Below are 21,722 nucleotides of genomic sequence, written 5' to 3'. Positions count from 1 at the left end.
GATCTTCAATAGATCAATCCAAACCAGAAGCGACAATAAAGTGATTTGATTTGATTTGATCACTGGAGCAGTGTGAAGTCCCATGCTAATTCAAACACTTATTATCCCTGTCCCTAAGAAACCAAAAATCACAGGACTTAATGACTACAGACCTTTTGCCCTGACGTCTGTGGTCATGAAGTCATTTGAGAGACTGGTGTTGGAACACCTGAAGGACATCACTGGACCCTTTCTAGATCCCCTTCAATTTGCTTATCGTGCAAACAGGTCTGTGGATGATGCAGTGAACATGAGATTGCATCATATCCTGCAACATCTGGACAGACCAGGGACATATGCAAGGATCCTTTTTGTGGACTTCAGTTTGACTTTCAACACCATCATCCCAGCTATTCTCTGGAATAAGTTAAACCAACTCCCTGTTCCCATGTCTATCTGTCAGTGGATTACCAGCTTTCTGACGGACAGGCAGCAGCTTGTGAGACAGGGGAAATTGAAGACAAAATCTTCAGGGCTCTGAACAGTTTTTTCCCTCAGGCTATCCATCTCAAGAACAGTTACAATTGCCTCATTGAGCAATAATTATGTGCAATACACAGTTAAGTTTATTTATATTATCGAACATATCCTCAAACATATCCATACAAAGGAAAAAATTTAAAAATGTAAACTTTTTGCACAGTACATAACATACTGTATTTTTGTACTTTATATAATGGATTTGTTTTAGATTTGCACTGCGTATGTGTGTGTATGTATGTATGAATGAAGGTGTGTGACTGTGTATGTACGTACTGTATATATGTATAATTATATAGATATTTTTTATGTTTTTTGTATTGTTGTGCACTGGAAACTCCTGTCACCAAGACAAATTCCTTGTATGTGTAAGCATACTTGGCAATAAAGCTGATTCTTATTCTGATGTTTCCGGCCAAACTGAGAATAGATACTAAGGATGACTGCAAAGTATTTATGTGTCCCAATTGAGCACTGTCCTTCATAGAAACAATGGGTGAGTAAACCATTTGGTGTTTCTCATGTGAGTGGATTGACTCACTGTACTTACTCTTGGCTGTCTGAGGGAGCTGAGCACCATTTTTGTTTCTTTTTGTGTTGGTTCCGCCTAGCAGCTGGAGTTTGTTTTGTGGAATAACCCTCCTTCAAGAAACTTTGCATGGACGGAAGATCGCTTTTACACCGAAGTTCCTGGCCAGATGAGATGCCTGTTTTGTTTCTTTTTGTGCTGGAGTTTGTCTTTTGAAATAACATTCCTTCAGGACAGTTGTGGATGAATCTGTTCATTCTTTGTGCTTATGCCTCCAGTTGGCTGGAGTTTGATTTTTTTGAGTATTTTTGTGGGACATTGGAATGATTGCATCATCTGCTGCACTCATAAACAGCCGGCTCACTGAACACTTGAATGGCTTTATATCGGCTGGAGTTTGTTTTGTGGAGGAACACACCTTCTAAACAGTTCTGTGAATGAATTTACACATTCTTTGTGTTTATTCTTCCTATTGGCTTTGGGTTTGTAAAGGGGTTCAATCGGAAGGAGGAGGGGAGAACCGGCTTGATAATATAAATAATATTTTAATGAATAACTTAAACCAAAAGACAAACACACACGACGTACATATCTGTAAACTATCTCTCTCTCGTCGCACCACCGTCTGCCATCGTCCTTTATCCCTCGTCTGCCGTCAACCTTTATCCCTCTCGGAGGCTTAATTAGCCTGATAAGGGAGTGTGTGTATAATCACAACCCAGCCCCGCCCTCCGCCCTGCCACAGGGTTGTTTTACAAAGTGTTTTCTGTTATGCAATTTTGCATCACAAAATTTGTGCAGAAGCACCGGACTTGAGCAATCTGATGGCAAAGTTGACACGGTGGCTCTCGTAGGCGTAAATGGACTCTTTGAGTTTAGCGGGATTGACGCTGTCATGCATGGGGATAATGAGCATGTTTTTCCTTTTTCTGTTTGTTTTGTTTGGGGAAAAGTTCAGGGTTTGATTGTTGCACTATTGTTGGAATGTGGTCTGGATAATCTTGTTTTTGACAAACAAATTATTTTTCTATTATATCAAAATGTCAAATGTTAATATGTGTGGGTTATCTTTCTCCATTTGGAATGTGAATGGTTTGGGGCACCCATAAAAAGAAGGAAGGTTATTTATTTTCTTAAGCATAAGAAATGTGATATAGTGTTTCTTCAAGAAACACATCTTTCCTTGCAGGAAGCTGAAAAATTTGGGAAGATATGGGGTGGGCATGTTTTCTTTAGTGCTGGCTCAAGTAAGAGCAGGTATTGATAAGTAAACATCTACAATTCAAATGTCTCAAACAGATTAAAGATAAATTAGGAAGAGTCATTATTGTTTTAGCAGACATTCAGTGGCAAAGTTTAATTTTGGCTAATATATACGCACCTAACGCTGATAATCAGGGCTTTTTATAGATTTTGAAGGGATGTTACAAGCCGCTGGCACCCATCATGATATAATATTGGGAGGAGACTTTAATCTCTTAATGGACTCTTTGATCCTGGGTCCTTGATCATAGTAAAGCAAAAGTGTGTAAGCCCCCTAGATCAACATAGACGCTTCACAGAATGTGTACAACCTTAAGTGCCTCCCAAGCCTCCCAATATCTTGCAGATATTTGGCAACTTTTGAACCCATCTGGGAGGGACTATACATTTTTTTCATCAGTCCAAAAAATTGATTCTAGAATAGATTTTTTCATATCTATGTCCCTCATTTCATCTGTTTTGGATTGCTCAATTGGAAACAGCTTAGTCTCAGATCATGCCCTGGTGAGTTTAGAGGTGTTGCCATTTACAGAGAAAAATAAAACCTATAATTGGTGCTTTAATGTATCCCTTTTGCAAAACCCTGATTTCCAACAAATGTTAAATACTGAAATCAATATTTATATTGAGACCAACTGGTCCTCAGTATCCTCTGTGGGCATGGCTTGGGAGGCACTTAAGGTAGTTCTTAGGGGTCGGATCATACAGTATGTTTCATTCATCCAAACAATCCAAAGCACAAAGGGAATATTAAAAGTGCAGAGGCAGAGCTGAAGTGATGAATGTCGTCTGATGGCCTCAGAGAATTGACCAGATTGAAATACAGATATAATAAAATTTTGTAGCAGAAAGTGGAGCTTTGGTTATTCAGGGCAAGACAGTCATACTTTGAGTTGGGGGATAAAGCAGTGAAGATTTTGGCTAGATATATAAAGCAGAGAGAGTCTTTTTCTACCATTCCCATTCCAAAATGTTTTCGGCCATTGATATTAATAATGCCTTTAAAGAGTTCTATCTTGATCTTTGATCTTCTTCTACTGATGAAGATATTAGAAACTTTGTGGAACCTCTAGAACTCCCTAAACTGATGACTGATCTCTTGATTCTGAGATAACCTTGGAGGAGCTTGACAAGGTAATTAAGGCCATACCTACTGGCAAGGCTCCGGGGCCAGGTGGTTTTGGCTCCACTTTTGTTTAGAAGTTTATACGGAATCAATAATGAATGGAAAGCTTTAGATGTAAACATTTTGTCAAAAATTTTGGCTAACCAATTAAGTAAATTTATGACATCTCTTATACATATAGGTCAGGTGGGGTGTATTCAGGGCCGTAGCTCTTCTGATAACATAAGGCATTTCATCAATATCACATGGTCAGTAGTGAATGATCAGTCTCCGGTTGCTGCCATTTCACTTTGCATTTGCATTTGATATGGTAGAATGGGATTATTTTTTTTACGATTTTGGAAATATACGGATTCAGGAGTACATTTATTGGTTGGATTAAGACACCCCATAGCAGCGGTGCAAACAAATGGATTAATTTCAGGAATGGGGCACTCGGCAGGGTTTCCCTCTTTCCCCATTATTGTTCTGTCTTGCCCTGGAACAATTAGTAGCCGCAATAAGAAAGGAGGAGGATTTTTCAGGGGTGATGGCGGGAGGTATGGCGCGTAAGGTTCAGCTTTACGCAGCTGATATTTTATTATTTGTTTCTGACCCTACTAGAACTATGCCTTTTCCTTTACCAAGTTCTCAGCGAACTCTCCAGTTCCAGCCTTCCAGCCAGGCGCCTTCCAGTGCCCCCAACAGGGCATTAAGTATTTGGGTATTTTATTCCCAGCAAATTTGTCTGATTTAGTTACAGTTAATTTTGACCCTTTAATAAAAAGATTTTCAAGCGATGTGGACAGGTGGGCTTCATTACATTTATCGATAATTGGGAAGGTTAATGTTATTAAAATTAACTGTATTCCAAGATTCAACTACCTACAGTCACTTCCTGTAGATCTCTCCCTCTCTTATTTCAAACAATTTGATAGCATAGCAAAGTCCTTCATTTGGAATGGTAAACATCCCAGACAACATTTGAACAAATTACAGAGGCCGATTGACAAAGGTGAGCTAGGCCTATCAAAGATTTTGTTTTATTATTATCCGTTTTGTCTCAGGCATTTGGCTCAATGACCACTTCCGCCTGAAAGAACCCCTCCCTGGTTTTTTATTGAACAGGTAGTTCTTGCCCCTATTTTGCCATTGCAAAGCCTTTCTATCAATATAACCAGAGAAGTTAAATCACACCCCGTTATTTCGTATTTGCACTCGGTATGGACAAAATTGTCCAGAGTGTTTAATTCGGATAATTATCTAAATGTTGCCTCCAGCTGGTATAATTATCTGAGTGTTGAGATCTTTTGAAAATTGTATTCAACATTTCTATCTATATCTATAGGTATTTACAGCTGTGCCACCTGCTCTGTACAGATACTAGCAGCAAATAATCTGGAAGTGGTGATTACTGCCTTTGGAAAAAGTAATGAGGCAGTGTATTATTCCCTATTAATTCAGATTCTGGGCGATGGAGCTTCAACTTCTCTTAAGAGAGTATGTGAGAAAGATTTAAATTTGGTATTAGAAGAGGGAGTGTGGGCTAGGATTCTAAAAAAGGTCAAGTCTACATCTAGAGATGCAAGGGTGCTTCTGATGCAATTTAAGATTTTACATAGATTCTGTTGGACCCCCCTCTAGATTGTATAGACTTGGTTTAAAAGAAACACCCACCTGCTGGCGATGCCAATCAGAAGATGGAGACACAACCCATGTTTTTTGGGGGTGTGTAAAGATTCAAGATTTTTGGTTAAGGGTTCAGAATTTTATTTGTGAGATGTTTACTGCTCAGTTTCATTTTGCCCCAGGCTCTGTGTTCTAGGTGATGGGATGGTCATTGATGTAGGAGATTCATAAAGAGTTTAGGTCCTTGTTGGTGTCATGATCGGAAGGCCAGTCATCCTTAAGGGATGAAATCAGCTGGAGCGCCCTCATATTTGGAGTGGGCAGGGTGGTGGCTTTTGAGGGGTGGTTTGTACAAGTCTGGGCAACACAGGGTTATTTAATAAAAACACAAATATGGTATTTAAGCCTGCCCACTAGCTAACTCTGAATGGAGCCCCATAGTTAACATCAAACAAAGCTCACCTAGGAGCAAGCAACCTACCACAAGCGGTGCATTTCTCTCAAACCAAATGACATCTCCAAATCACTCTACAAATCAAATAGAACGAGAGTTATTACTCGAAAACACTAAACAGCACAGAGCCATACTGCTAACAAACATACCTCTCAGTAGCCCTGAACAAGTGCTACAATGCAGACATGATACCATACACTACTACACAAGCAGTGATGCTATTTCTAGCCCTTACAAGTACCTGTTAACACGCACAATTATATTTTATAATGAACATTATGAAAATTAAGAAAATATAAGTAAATATATTTAAATATAAAAATCGTTCAAATAAATGTACATGAGAAGCTACATTGCATAATATATTTAGGCTTTTTTATAAAATGTATTATTTAAAATAAGTGTATTTTGTCTCACTGTAATGGCAGCTGTTTTGCACGTTATTAACTTGTTTATTGTCAAAAGCAAGTAAAAAAATCTGTCAGTGCTGAAGAAGTAATCCTAAGTATTTTAATTATGTTACTGATGATGAGTAATCTAACAGAATACGTACCAAATTACATTTTACAATACGTATTCTGTAATCTGTAGTGGAATACATTTTTAAAGTAACACTGCATTTCTATACTTGCATTTTTGCAAAATTCTATTAATTTGGCTCATTGTACATATCGCAGCAGTTTCCTGTTGAAATTAACAATAGAGTCACTAGTGGGAGCCTGGGTAGCTCAGCGAGTATTGATGCTGACTATCACCCCTGGAGTCACGAGTTAGAATCCAGGGTGTGCTGAGTGACTCCAGCCAGGTCTCCTAAGCAACCAAATTGGCCCAGTTGCTAGTGAGGGTAGAGTCACATGGGGTAACCTCCTCGTGGTCGCGATTAGGGGTTCTTGCTCTCAATGGGGCGTGTGGTAAATTGTGTGTGGATCGTGGAGAGTAGCATGAGCCACTAATATTTAGAGGCACTAAAACATCAATGACTAGAATTCCCTTTCACACAAATTATGAGCAAAAATGCAGATTATCAGTTCATAAACACTTTCTTTATGCCCTGTTCCACACACAATACTATTTTATGACATCTAAACACTATTACTATTGTGCATTACTTGCAAGGCGATACATTTCAACTTTTGCATTGAAAACCCAACTACATTTACAAGCTTGTTTGTGCATGGTCAAATATAGCTCAACTGAGCAGAGTTGCACTAGCGACAAAAAGAACTGGGTTATGAGTGCTGATGAACATGCATGAGTCGACAGGTGAGCCAAAAATGTCGCTTTCACACATGCATCCTTTTCTAGAGACTTACCTGCAATTTTAAGTTTGGAGGACATGTGTGGACATGGCTCGTTTGAAAATACCGGTTAATTTTGCACTGGCTATTTTCCTGAAAAAGAAGTTGTAACATTATCTGAAATATTCAGATTTGATTCTATGAGTTGGAAGATTACAATTTCAATCGTAAGATGAAGATGATTCAGTAACGTCTAGGTTACGTATGTAACCTCCGTTCCCCGATGGAGGGAACGAGACGTTGTGTCAGAGAAGCGACACTAGGGGTCTCTCTTGAGCGCCGATATTCACCTCTGGACTATGAAAAAAGGCCAATGAGAGTTGGCAACCAGTATTTGCATGTCCCGCCCCCGGACATACGGGTATTTAAGCGGCGCAAATTCGGGAGTTCATTCAGGATTTTTCTGAGGAGCCGGAAATGGTCCGGCCACAACAGTGGCTCGGCTCAGCGACGTGGCAGGGGAGACACAACGTCTCGTTCCCTCCATCGGGGAATGGAGGTTACATACGTAACCTAGACGTTCCCCTTCTGTCGCTCTCTCCACGTTGTGTCAGAGAAGCGACACTAGGGGTCCACTTATAAAAGCGCCACACACTGAGCCGTGTACGTGAACTGCTGATACAGGAGCGAGCAGATATTCTTACGTGCAGGACGACCAACTGTATAAGGCTGCACGTACCCTTCCCCAATGCCCCATTTAAGCCATCAGGATTCCTTATCGTTAAGGTGCTGGCTAACAACCTGGGGAACGGGCCAAGCCTGGCCGGGCCTCTTTTCTCTCTATGTTTCTCGCATAGAGCAACTTAGGCTGGGGCCCTTACACGCATTGAGGGAAGGGGGTCTTAGCCCTTATTCAGGGCGGAGAAAACCCTGCGGAGGCCACGCCTACCCGAGAGGGGAGGCAAGTTTAAGTGGCAAAACCATCAGAGGCCTGACTTAGGGCCTATGTGGAAAAGTCGGTGTGGTGGTGGATCCAGCCTATAGAGGGGGGAACATACAGCATGGCAACCGAGGCAGCCGTGACTGCCTAAGAGAGCCTAAGGGAGTCCGCTCGCCAGAGGGGACAGAACCGTGGCGTTACACACAGGGGGAGTCCGAAGGAGGCCTTACCTGTGGAGCACCTACACCAGTGCAGGGTAGCTTGCGGTACCCGCAGTGGCTTGGGTCAGCGAGTTCCTCCGCTGAACTGCGACCCACGAGGGCTAGGGAGGAATCAACCAGTGTCCCAAACCTGAGATCTCCTGGGAATGAAGGCGCACTGTTTCCCCTGGTTAGGGGGAAGGGCACTAGGTGCAAGCAATTCACCCGGTCAGATCGTGAGCGTGCCACCGAGTTCTACGGGCTCGGTACCTGAGAGAACACGGACGATACTGACCCAACTCGGAGATTGTAGAATCTCGCGGAAGTGTTAGGTGTTGCCCAGCCCGCTGCTCTACAAATGTCTGCTAGGGCAGTGCCCCTAGCCAGTGCCCATGAGGACGCAACACTCCTGGTGGAGTGGGCTCGGACCCGCAAAGAGGGGGCGGCACGGCCTGGGTGTGATAAGCCAGGGAAATGGCGTCGACAACCCAGTGGGCGTGTCTCTGCTTGGAGACAGCATTCCCTTTCTGCTGTCCCCTAAAGCAGACGAAGAGCTGCTCAGAGCGTCTAGTGCTCTGTGTGCGGTCCAGATAGATACGTAAGGCATGTACTGGACACAGCAGTGAAAGGGCTGGATCTGCCTCCTCCCGGGGTAGCGCTTGCAGGTTCACTACCTGATTCCTGAAGGGTGTGCTAGGAACCTTGGGCACATAGCCCGGTCGCGGTCTTAGGATCATGAAAGTGTCTGCCGGCCCGAACTCCAGGCAAGCGTCGCTAACAGAGAATGTATGCAGGTCCCCGACCCTCTTGATGGAAGCGAGCGTGATCAGCAGGGCGGTCTTGAGAGAGAGGGCCCTTAGTCCAACTGAGTCAAGCGGCTCGAAGGGGGGTCTCTGGAGTCCCGTAAGGACGACCGAGAGATCCCAGGAGGGGAACAGGTTAGGCCGGGAGGGAGCTATCCTCCTGGCACCTTTTAGGAACCTGACGATTAAGTCGTGCTTACCAAGAGACTTTCCGTCTACCGTAGTCATGGTGGGCGCGATAGCGGCGACATACACCTTGAGGGTGGAGGGGACAGCCTCCTCTCCAACCTCTCCTGAAGAAACACGAGCACTGACCTAACTGCGCACTTCTGCGGGTCTTCGGCTCGGGAAGAACACCAGTCCGTGAACAGACGCCACTTTAAGGCGTAAAGATGCCTGGTAGAGGGGCTCTGGCTTGGCTGATTGTATCTACGACGGTAGATGGTAGACCGGCTAGATCTTCCGCGATCCCGGCCCAGGGGCCAGACGTGGAGGTTCCAGAGGTCTGGGTGCGGGTGCCAGAGCGTGCCCCGTCCCTGAGAAAGAAGGTCCTTCCTCAGGGGAATTCAGCCAGGAGGGGCTGTCGTGAGGAGTGTGAGATCCGAAAACCAAGTCCGGGTAGGCCTAGTAGGGGGCTACCAGAGTGACTTGCTCCTCGTCCTCCCTGACCTTGCATAGCACCTGTGCAAGAAGGCTCACTGGGGAAATGCGTGCTTGCGCGAGAGCCGTGGGCCAGCTGTGTGCCAGCGATCTGCCCCGAGGGGAGCCTCTGTCCGGGCATACCAGAGCGGGCAGTGGGAGGTTTATTGGGAGGCAAACAGGTCTGCCTGAGCCTTGCCGAACCGGTACCAAATCAGCTGGACCGACTGGGGTGGAGCCTCCACTCCCGCCAGGCAAGCTTTGTCTTGACAGCGGCTCCGCTATCACATTGAGGTTGCCGGGATGTGAGTGGCGCGCAGTGACTCCAGTCGCTGCTGACTCCAAAGGAGGAGACGACGGGCGAGCTGTGACATGTGGGGGGAGCATACTCCGCCTTGGCAGTTTATGTAGGCTACGACCGTGGTGCTGTCTGTCCTGACTAGGACGTGTTTGTTCCGAGTTAACGGGAGAAACTTCTGCAGGGCCAGACAAACAGCCAGCAGCTCTAGGCAGTTGATGTGCCAGCGCAGCGGCCTCGGTTCCACCGCCTGCGACTGCTGCGCCCGTTGCACACGGCGCCCCAACCCAATTTGGAAGCGTCGGTTGTGACCAGAACGCGTCGGGACACCTGCTGCAAGGGTACACCTGCCCTTAGAAAGCAGAGGTTTGTCCAGGGTTTGAAGGTTTAGCGGCAGGCAGAAGTAACTTTTACGTTGTGCGTGCCGCGGTGCCATGCTCGTCTCGGGACTCAAGTCCGGAGTCAGTGCTGAAGTGGTCTCATATGCATCAACCCCAGCGGCGCGGCCGCCGCGGAGGATGCCATATGCCCCAGGAGCTGTTGGAAACGTTTTAGCGGGACCACGGCGTCTTGCTTTAAGGAAGCGAGGCATTTCAGCACTGACTGAGCACGCTTGTTGGAGAGACGTGCTGTCATTGAGACTGAGTCTAACTCCAGACCGAGAATGCTCTGGACCGGGGAGAGCTTGCTCTTTTCCCGGTTGACCTGAAGCCCCAAACGGCTGAGGTGCCTGAGCACCTGGTCTCTGTGTGCGCATAGTAACTCTCGAGAGTGAGCCAGTATGAGCCAGTCGTTGAGGTAATTGAGTATGCGTATGCCGGCTACTCGGAGCGGGGCAAGAGCTGCCTCTGCGACTTTCGTGAAGACGCAAGGGGACAGAGACAGGCCGAAGGGAGGACTATGTACTGATACGCCTGGCCGTCGAACGCGAACCGTAGGAAGGGTCGATGTCGAGGGCAAATTGAGACGTGGAAGTACGCTGCCCTTCAGGTCTACCGCTGCGAACCAATCTAGATGCCGGATGCCAGATAGAATTTGTTTCTGGGTGAGCATTTTGAACGGGAGTTTGGACAAGGTCCGATTGAAAACTCGCGAGGTCCAAGATCGGTCGTAAGTCGCCGCTTTCTTGGGTACAACAAAGTAAGGGCTGTAGACACCCTTCTTCGTTTCTGTTGGAGGGACAGGTTCTATCGCGTCCTTTAATAGAAGGGAGGCGATTTCTTCAGCGCAGGGAATGGGCATGTTGGCCGTGTACTGCGGAAAAATGTACGCCCACGAAGGGGGCGGAGACCTGGCAAACTGAATTGCGTAATCGAAGTCAAATGGTCCGTGCAGCCAGCGTGACGGGTTGGGCAGTGAAAGCCACGCCTCTAAGCTCCATGCTAGGGGCACCAAGGGGACGAAGTTTTTGGACGTATCCGGCGGGCTTCGCAGCGGTGCGGAACAGGTAACGCGGCGTCGGGAGGCAACATGGCGTCCCGAGGCTCGGTGCTGAGAATAAACTCAAAGCACTTACCTTGCTCCGCGCACCCGGCAGGGGCGGGTTCGTGACTGAGGAGGAGGTCTGATGCTGGCGTCCTCTGGACTCGCCTGAACCGGCCGGCCGGGAACAGTCGTGAGGCTGAAGGCGGGACACCGCGTCCATGGAGCCGGGACTGTTGAGGCCTGAAAGCAGAGTGCCGTGAGAACGGCATTTGCGGGCCAGGTGACCCCAGAGACAACAAGGAAATAGCTCTATAGAGTGTAACGAATTTAACAAAAATTCTCCTCCTGGCCCTCCACCGGGAACGGAGTGGTCTTACCAACTCCGGAGCTAACGCCTCGGTCTCTGGGTCTGTCATCTCAGGAGCGCCTGGGAGCCTTCTGGGTCCTCAAGGGGGTCCGTGAGACGATGGGCATCCAACTTCTGCGGGGGGCTCAACGCTGGGGCTGAGAGCTGGGCCCACTCACTTGTTAGTTGAGGCGGAGCACCACTTTCTTTCTTTCTTGAAAGCCGCAGGAGGACGCCCTCGGCGAGCAGACAGGGCATGGCCCTGTCGTCAAGTGCCTGGCGTTTCTCAAACGCCCCCTGTCGACGGGGGCGTTTGAGAAAGCGTGCTTTGTCTGCCTCCCGTACTGCCTGTCCATCGTTGCGTTTCTGGACCATGGAGTGGCCATCGCCTTTTCGAGTGCAGTTCCTGCAGCACATCAAGAACAGGACTACCCAAGTGCAGATTTTGAAGTGCCCTGGCCCGGTGTACTTGCAGGAGGGGGCCATGGCGTGCAGGGGGGAGCGGTCTGGGACCGTTCTACCACCGAGGGTAGCGAGAGCGGAGGAGCGAGGAAGCTGGGCTTGCTCAGCTCGTCATGCACGTCCGGGAAGGAATCCAGGGGGCGCGGCTGTGAGCGGCGCATATGCCCGCGGAACCAATTAAGCCCGGGGAAGCATAGCGGACCTTCTTGCGTCAGGCTCAGACTGGGCGGAGACCCGAAGGTGGCGGCCCAGGCGAGTTATCCGCATCCGACGCCGCTGTTACGCTTTCCGATGCAGCGGTGATGTCATCATCCAATGCTGGGGAACTCGAGGGACCGGACGGTAAGCCGTTAAGCGGACCGCACTAATCCCGAGCTCGAGGAAGCAGGCAAGCGTGCCGGGAGGCGGGAGGTTTTCGGGGATTTACCCGCGAAGCGTCCCGTTATTCTCCCCAGATCGTTCTCCATCGCCATGGCGCCTGCCTCAATCCCGTGAGGAAGGAGGCGAGCCGGGGCGGCTGAGATGGCTCTCTCTCACTACAAGAGAAAGCAGAGATCGCAACGCTGCCACGGCTATGTTCTCACACTGAAAACATAACCCATTGGAGAGAATGCTCATCCCGAGCTCGGACAGAAACAAGCAAGCGTGCCGGGAGGCGGGGGTTTCGAGGGGTTCACCCGGCAAACGGAGCCCGTCATTGTCCCCAGATCGTTTTCATCGCCCGCGGCGCCTGCCTCAATCCCGTGGGAAGGAGGCGAGGTGCGGGGGGGCGGCTGAAGCGGCTTTCTCTCACTACAAGAGAAAGCCTACGACCGCAATGCTGTCATGGCTATGTTCTCGCACTGAAAACATAGACCATTCATAAAAATGTTGCCTGCGTGTGATCGCAACCCAGGAATGCAAGGCAGTTTTTATGACCGTCAGAGGTGGGGAGACATCAACCACATCCAGAAACTACACAGGGGCGGAAATATCGTCTTTAAAAAGACGCGTCCTGAGAAGGACGTTCAACGCCGCTGTGTTTTGCTCTTTAGAGCGAAATTACTCTTTTAGAATAACTCTTTCGAAGTTGTCTGCGCTGTCGAGCGCTCAGGGCAAGAATGCACAGCCGTGCAGGAAGGAGAAAGCAGCTGTTATGCGCCGTCAGATCCAACAGCATGCAGAGCGTCAGAGGATTAACCAGGAACTTGGTGTGTAACTCGCAGCAGAGTTCATGCACGACCATCGGCTCCGAAGAAATTTTCTGAATGAACTCCCGTATTTGCGCCGCTTAAATACCCGTATGTCTGGGGGCGGGACATGCAAATACTGGTTGCCAACTCTCATTGGCCTTTTTTCATAGTCCAGAGGTGAATATCGGCGCTCGAGAGACCCCTAGTGTCGCTTCTCTGACACAACGTGGAGAGAGCGACAGAAGGGGAACTCTGGAGTCAAAAATATTTAATCAAATTGGACATTATTACATTTAGTCAGAGAATATAAAATAATCTTTGCATTTTAGTTTTTTCACTATCGGTTAGGTTCAGGTTTAAGGTTTAGGGTAGGAATTCAGTATTGTTGATTTAAAACATGATAGAGAAAAAACTCAACTGTTTGGAGAACATCTAACTCTGTGTTAGTGCCACACAGTGGAAATTTCACCTCAAAACTGCCTTGATTAGTGTAATGAGCCATGCAATATCATTTTGCAAAAATGTCATCAGATTCACATAATTTTCATGAGATCAAGCTCGAATAAAAACACATCCAGTTTAATGTCACTGGCATTTGAAGGTAACTGTCTCACCTTTGAGTAGTGACATTTGTTATTAGCATGACCAATTAGCCTCTGTTGGTAAATGCCACAAGAACACAATTCTGGGGCTAAAACACATCTCAAAAAGCCTGTATCTAGTGACATGAGTAAAGACTTCTGGGGCTGTATGCGCTTTTCGAGCAACGGTCATTGAGATAAATGGGAATGCTAACAGATACCGTAGCTCCAACCAGGAATTTTAAACCTACATGGTTACCCCAACAGTACAATGTAAAATAGGACTGCATGCTTTAATTATGTGACTAAACACTCGATTCTTCATTTACATTAATTTGAGCCTTAGATTTAAGAGAGTGAGGGGAAAGCGGTGGCACAGATGCCAGCATTTGTTTTAATTATCGATGTAACATAAGTGAGGGTGCATGTAAGTTGTGTTATTACATAAGGCAGTGTATGTGCATGTGTGCTTGACTACGTAGGCCAGGAAGAGCCATAAGTATGCTATGCATATAAACACACTTCCCACCCTCCTCTGTAAAATTATTTATATCCATACAGAAATACCATTTGCTGTAAGTTTAGTGAAAGTTCTCAGAGAAGCACCAGGCTCGTTGCAGCTGATGAATCATGAATGGTGTGCAGTTTGTAGAAAACAGTGTTTCCAAACTCCCACACCATCAGAATTGAAAGCCTCTAAGGTCATTTTCCGAGGACCTGTTCTACAACTTTGTAGCATTTTATATTTTCCCCTGAAGTCCACTTATAATTTTTTTTAAGTTTTTCTGTAATTGCGTCTGTGTCCTGACCCGGCCCAAGTTGTCACGATCCCCTGTTGTCTGCCCCGTGTTTTTCATGTCACCGTCACAATTGTTCTCGGTCTTTCACACTGTCACGATTCCTTGGCTGTCTGTCCCGTGTTTTTCATGTCACCGTCACGATTGTTCCCGGTTCTCTACACTCTGTCATTGTTCGCACCTGAATGTAGTTTGTTATCTTCCTGTGTCTGTGTATATAACCCTATTTGTTTCTCCATTCCCCTGTCGGTCTTTGATGTATGTGGACGCCTCTTATCCGTGCTCTCCGTCTTTGTTTATCCCCTGGTTAACCCTTTGTATGCCTTCCGTGTTTTGTTTTACTTTTTCCCATCGTGGATGTTTCCTTTGTTCGTGTTTATTTCGTGTTGCCCTCTTATTTAATAAAGTCCCGCTGCAGTTAGATCCTCGTCTCTTGTCTGCCTTCACCTACAATCCGGACAGAACAAAACACGTTTTTATTTTTCAACCTGACCTGAACATGAAATCGCTCACTCTCTTTACAATTCTTCTCCAAGAAAGTAAATTTGTTGCAATATGCTGTATTTTATTTAAATGTCGTATATAGGCAACACTTACAGTATAGTAACAGTAAACCTACAAGGCACGGTGGCTCCTCAGATCACCAGAGTGAAAGAGAAAAAAAACATTGGCTTACGTTTATCAAGCACTGAAATTTCCCCGGTGAACAACTATCTGGAACCACGTGTAACAGTGTAAGAAGTCCCTATTGCAACTTGAACTTCAGAATGGCAAAACTTTGTGACACCTGAGCAACAACAGCAAAAATAAAAAAACTAGACGCAGAGCAACGAATGAAAGAGTAAGCAGATGTCTCGAGATGAATTTATAAAAATGTAAGTTCTTTTTAAAGTGGCATGTTATCCAAAAAATTAGGCAATCCTGATCCTGCATGAGACTGCAAAATCAGCGAAGACGTCAAAGACATCCGTCCATCCATTTCTATGTGTTTACATAGAAAACAATTTGAAAAATAGCGCAGATGTACACAAAAACATGTTCGGTATGAACAGCCAACTTGTCTGTTTGCATGTGTTGTGAGTAAGACTGCATGAAACAAGTTATACATTCTCTCTATCCTAGCATTTGTCCCACGTAGGTGCAGGGTGTGCTTCGGGATAGTCCGCATATATATATTTGAAGTTTTACGTTGGATGCCCATCCTGATACAACCTCCTGTGGCTGGGGGACTCTCACCCACACGGGCAATTTAGAGTCTCCAATTCACTTAACCTGCATGTTTTTGGACTTGTGGGGGAAACCGAAGCACCCGGAGGAAACCCACGCAAATATGGTGATAACATGCAAACTCCACACAGAAAGGCCCTAGTTGAGCCAGGACTCGAACCCAGGACCTTCGTGCTGTGAGGCGAGAGTGCTAACCACTAGTAAATCAACCCATCCCAAACCTGAATTTATACTGACCTAAATCCAGCTCAAAATCCCACGGTTTGTCGGGTACCTCAGACCTCTATTGAGGAGGGAGCTTTGTCTGTTAACATTAGAGTATGTATATGTAGTACATATAACTCTTTTATTTCACAATACTTAAGCTATGTTACTTTAAATTGCTGTCTTATGAACATGTGGGTCTGTTTCAGCACCAAGGACAGGGCACATTCCCATAAGATCAGAAGGTTTGCGGCTCAGGCTTGAGGCTCCATTCCAGATGGAGAGAGATGATATAAAGTATATCAGTGCATGTGCTGCATGTTTGAAACAATTTACATTAAGAGAACTGATCAGACTAATTCAATGATAATATGCAAAAAAAAATCACCCTCCATCAGCTCTTTTTATCAAACACATTTTATGCAAATAACATTTGGACTAGAGAGCTTTGAATACATCCAACTGGGCCTTGATGAGAGAGACCCCCAATCTCTCTCTCTCTCTCTCTCTCTCTTTGTGTGTCTGTTAGTAGGGTGTGAGTCATTGCAGGGCTGATGGGCGAACACACGGGAGGAAACTCAAGAGACGGAAGCACAGCCATGCAGTAACGAATGATTGTCAGGTTCATGCAGACAGTCTTAAGAGGCGGTTTGGTTTCACTTGTGGCTTCATGGCTGTTGCTGAGCAGGAAAATCAGAGCAATGTGACATAATTTTAAGTCACTTTGACCCCAGAACACATTTTGAGTTTGGTGTGGTAAATGATTATATCTCAACAATGGTTTGTTTGTTAGCTTATAAAACTCAAAATGTGTTTCTGAGTCAAAGTGACTGAAAATGATGGAACAGGTCACAGATGTCTTATAGCAGTTAACCATGCGTTGTAAGTGGAATATATCTCAGGAAACAACATTTTCCTAACTCTTTTGAAATAAAAGTGTTTATTCAACTTTACAGACATATACTTATATTTGCAATGCCCATTCAATAAAACTAAGCTGTAGAAACTGGTCATTATTGCATCATGTTTTCAATATCAGAACTATCAATGTATTCATTAAAGGAAAATTCTGGGTTCAACACAAGTCAAGCTCAATCGACAGCATTTGTTGATTACTATTGATTACCAAAAAAATTTATTTAGACTTTTCTTTAAAAAAAATCAAAAATCAAGGTTACAGTGAGGCACCTAAGCCCCGCTCACATTGTCAGCGATTTTGTCTCTAGATGCAACAGGAGACCATTGATTTTCAACGAGAACTGACGACTTACAACGACTATTGGCAACAGGATGTGCGCGTGTCAAGAGATGCGACAAAGCTGAGAAAAGTTCAACTTGATGCAAATGCAGAGCGATATCGTGTAGCGACAGCCAATGAGAAAAGACAGTGAAACTCACATCATCTGTCTCCTGTGAGATAATGGAGATGAGTGCAGGAAAGACGGAGGAGTTATTGTTGTCATTGATTTCATTCCATATCATGTTTCTATAACAACTTACATATATATAATAAAACAGTGATGTGTGGAAACCCATGTCAGAAATTGTCAGTGAATTTGATTGATACATTGAAAGATCGATCTTTGTGTTGATAACACGCATTGAGGATTGCTGCAGTTTATAACACTTTCCCGTCCAGAATGCTAATTTTTAGCAGCAAGTAAACTGATTTCTTATCAAATTGGATAATGTACCAGAAATTGTCAACATTGTTAGTGAGTTAAATTCGTACAGTAATAGATTGTTCGTCTTGTTCATGATGGAAGGCATTGAGCACAGCAGTAGTTTATATAAAAGCACTCTCCCCTGCAGAATGTTCATTATTAAAAGCAAAACAAATGATTCCTTGTCAAATAAGAACAATATATTTGTTTTACGGCAATCTAGCTCATCTGCGATCAGATTTTCTGAAGCTATGAACAGTTGTGCAGCCAACTAATAATGCTAAAGTGACAGCATTAGGACGAGACTAGCGACATCTGGTGACAAAATCGCTGACAATGTGAACGGGGCTTTACTATGGACGTCAGTTGGGCCAGTTTTTGAGGGTTTAAACACAGAAATGTGAAGGTTATAATTTTATAAAAACACTTGCATTCATTCTTCTGTTAAAACTTGTGTATTATTTGAGCTGTAAAGATGTTGAAACCCTTGTTTTTACAATCGTTTTAGGGTTTATGATGTTATGTCATCATGGCAATGAAGTTTTAAAATGGATATAACTGTATACAGAAAAGGTTAGTTAGTGATTTTATCTCACTTAAATCATGTTATCATGCATCTTGTTTACGTCTTGTGGCTATACTTTTGAAACACTGAGTATTTTTACATTCACGGATTGGCCCCATTCACTTCAGTTGTAAGTGCCTCACTGTAACCTCGATTTTTGCTTATTTTAAAGAAAAGTAGGGACAGGTTAAAATTATTATAATTGTTTTGTGGTAATCAATATTATGCCAAAAATGGTGTTGATTGAGCTAACCTTGTATTGATCCCAGAATATTCCTTTAACATATTTTCACAACATGTTTACATGTCAACACACCTAAAAGTCATTCAGAACCAATGATGGTAATGATTTCAAAGCTATCAGAACATTAAAGTTAACATGAAATTAAATCCTGAACGTATTGTAATGCACATTATTCCAAAGAAAAAGAAAGTGACTTTATAATCTTTTCTCAATGTATAATAATGGTCTGCACTTTATAGTGTTTTTTTAACCTTAGTGGTTTTCAAATCGCTTTACACTGTGACTCATTCACCCATTCACACACATTCACACACCAATGACAGCAGAGCTGCAATGCAAGGTGCTAGCCTGCCATTGGGAGCAACTTGGGGTTCGGTGTCTTGCCCAAGGACACTTTTGGCATATGGGCCAGGAATCGAACCACCAACCCTGTGATTAGTGGCCAACCCGCTCTACCACCTGAGCCATAGCCGCCCCGGCTGTGATAATAACTTGCTCTGCTTTTGAAATGTCTTTCCATTTAGGCTGAATTCCCTACAAGCTCCCTCTTACGACCACTGTCCAATCAATTCCTGATTTCTAACCCATTTCTTTGTTCATATAATTTCCACGAGGTCAGCTGGTTATGTGTCTAAGAAAGTTTCAATGTTCTTGGTCACTTTCTTCAGAGATTTCCGTGAAATCCACACATCTCACATAAAGTCAATGTCAGTGTTTGGATAGGGAAATCAGGTCTTTGGGAAACATTTTACATGCATGGTCCCGGAGCAGTGTTGCATCTGGTAATCCCTTCTTTGCCACCATTTGAATTCTCTATCTCTGCGATTTCCCTCCGGCTGTTGGGATTAGGGACTTAAGGATTGTCATTACATGATTTAATGGAATCTCTGGTATCAGGATGAAATGCACATCTGGGTCCTGCACTTTGAAGGCAAAGTGCAAAAAATGCTTACATGTACAGAGATCTACAGAAACGGTTGGTGATGAATCAAGGCAACCTTAGCAACGGTCTTATAGAGTCTTATACTGATATGATATTGATCAAAGCAAAGTCTGCTATGTCTCCCCGAAGCTGCTTTTTAAATACAAAGTTAAATACAAATAAAGTTTAATTCAACAAAATGTACCTCCTTCCTCTAAACCTTAAATCTATACCTAGCCGATAGTGTCATAAAAGCAAATGTAAGGTGAAAAAGGCAATTGCTAAAGCAGCCACATAATTTTGTGGTCCTTCTATGCCACTTTTGGATCACGTGTCGACTTGTGTGCTCTTCAAGACTCGCAACCCGGTCATTTACATCACAAGTGCAGCGCTCTATCAGTTGAGCTGTCCTGCAGTTTGATCACTTTCAAACATGCCTGTAAATGTAGATTGTTATGTAATGCAAATGTTAAAATATAGTACCTTACAAGTCATGCACTATAGTAAAGGTTTTTTGATGTCATAAGGTAGCATTGTGTGAGGAACAGGTTGGAAAGTCAGTGTTTATGAACTCATTATCTGCCATGGTTTGTATGAAAGTGAAAAGGTCATTGTTTTAGCACCTCTAGTGTTTATTTCACCAGGAAACTGTCACAACGCAACAAGCCACATAAAATCATTTTACAAAAATGTTGGTATAGTAATGTGTTTCTATGAGACTAGATTGCTCAGTTGTTGTGCAGAGATACAAATAGAGAGAAAAGAAATATGTCAAAAGAAGCTGTGTATTGTGAGTTTTAACGGAGGAATAAGCTGGGACATTTTTTTTAAGTGTGTTTAGGGTATGTTAAAGTGAATAGGGCATGAAAGTGAAAAAGGGAATGCTCAAAATTCTCCACTGTCTTCACATTTAGGTCTTCTTTTCTGTTCTGTCATGGTTCTTCCTAGCACATTTGTGTTGACATAAAAATGTGTCGTACAAAACTATAACTTGTTTGAGTAATATTTTTTGGCCTATCCAATGACTGTTGAATTGAATTTTGAGGATTAGCACCAGAAAGAATAAATGTTTATACACGTTTATCATGTGCGCATATATGTCTGACATATATGTTCAAATCAACATTGAACAGTGTTCGCAACCCGTTTTAGTTCCTAATATTTCCTGTTGAAACAAGTTACTCAATGAGAAAAAGGGAAGGATAGTTTTTATCCATCCTGAATTTATTGGATTGTAAAAAGTAGTTTATAAGCTTGTAGACGAATGTAGAAAGGCTGAACATTTTGTGCCAGGTATCTGGACAAATATATTTAAGCCTTTATCTGCTTAGAACCAAGAGTGACTGGGACATGGAGATTAAAAGTTATGTTTTTTGAGAGCATATCTCAATCGTACTGTTTTTTTTTTGCTGATTTGTTAGTTTTTTTTATTGCCGTAACCTCAACGTAAACCGGCATTCAATTATTGTATTCATTTTGGCAAGATTTTAGGCTGAATTACATACAACAGTAGCCAAAAACAATGCCTAAATAGCTATTTGGCTAGTTGTTAACATTATTTTCCCATCCATATGGCATAGGTGATGTCAGCCAAAAAGGAAAGTTGTTTCAGAGGTGGAGTGATTGTGTGTTAGTTTTGTGCCGACATTTTTTTTGTTCCCTGTCAAATATTACTGGCCCACTAATATTGTTTATAAATCTCTCATATTGCATATATTATCACAAGTTATCAACTTCTTTTTTAGTAATTATGGCAGGTTTTGTACTCCTTTTTTGAACATATTAAAAAATAACATTGATGGAAGGATCTATTGAACTGGGCTTATACCAGGCCAGTGGGGGTAAGGAACCAGGAACATGTTTTGAAAAAGCAAATAGGGTAAATTTTGATTTCATGTTGACTTTAAGGAGTCTGCATCCTGGTTGTCATAGATACACAATGATTCTGCTGCTATTAATGAAAGCAGATCAAAATGCCCTAGCTCCATTACCGCTTATATACACAGCTTATGAGCACTCTTTCTCTTTTAGCCTCACTAATTCACCAACTCTGCTTGAGTCAGGCTTTTTTCTTAGATTAATTCACCAGGTATATCTCTTCAGCAGTGTTAGAGTTATGGACCACTTCTCATGTCATGAACTCTGTAAGAGATATGTCATTTTCAGATAATTACCTCTCGGATTGGGTTTCAGTTCAGGCTGATAATTGGACGGAGGTATCTAAACTAAGGCCTGCTGATATACACTCACCTAAAGGATTATTAGGAACACCATACTAATACTGTGTTTGACCCCTTTTCGCCTTCAGAACTGCCTTAATTCTACGTGGCATTGATTCAACAAGGTGCTGAAAGCATTCTATAGAAATGTTGGCCCATATTGATAGGATAGCATCTTGCAGTTGATGGAGATTTGTGGGATGCACATCCAGGGCACGAAGCTCCCGTTCCACCACATCCCAAAGATGCTCTATTGGGTTGAGATCTGGTGACTGTG

At 44.0% G+C, this 21,722-nt stretch overlaps 1 protein-coding gene across 1 annotated transcript in view; it reads left to right on the top strand.

Annotated features, from left to right (window-relative positions):
- The window catches only part of LOC127617255 (serine/threonine-protein phosphatase 2A 55 kDa regulatory subunit B beta isoform-like), an 88,322-nt gene that overhangs the window by 9,501 nt on the left and 57,099 nt on the right, over positions 1-21,722 (top strand). The gene's annotated exons all lie outside the window — the stretch shown is intronic.

This window comes from Xyrauchen texanus, chromosome 23 (genome assembly GCF_025860055.1).
Source record: "Xyrauchen texanus isolate HMW12.3.18 chromosome 23, RBS_HiC_50CHRs, whole genome shotgun sequence".
Taxonomy (NCBI): Eukaryota; Metazoa; Chordata; class Actinopteri; order Cypriniformes; family Catostomidae; genus Xyrauchen; species Xyrauchen texanus.
This window is presented reverse-complemented; position numbering and strand designations above follow the sequence as displayed.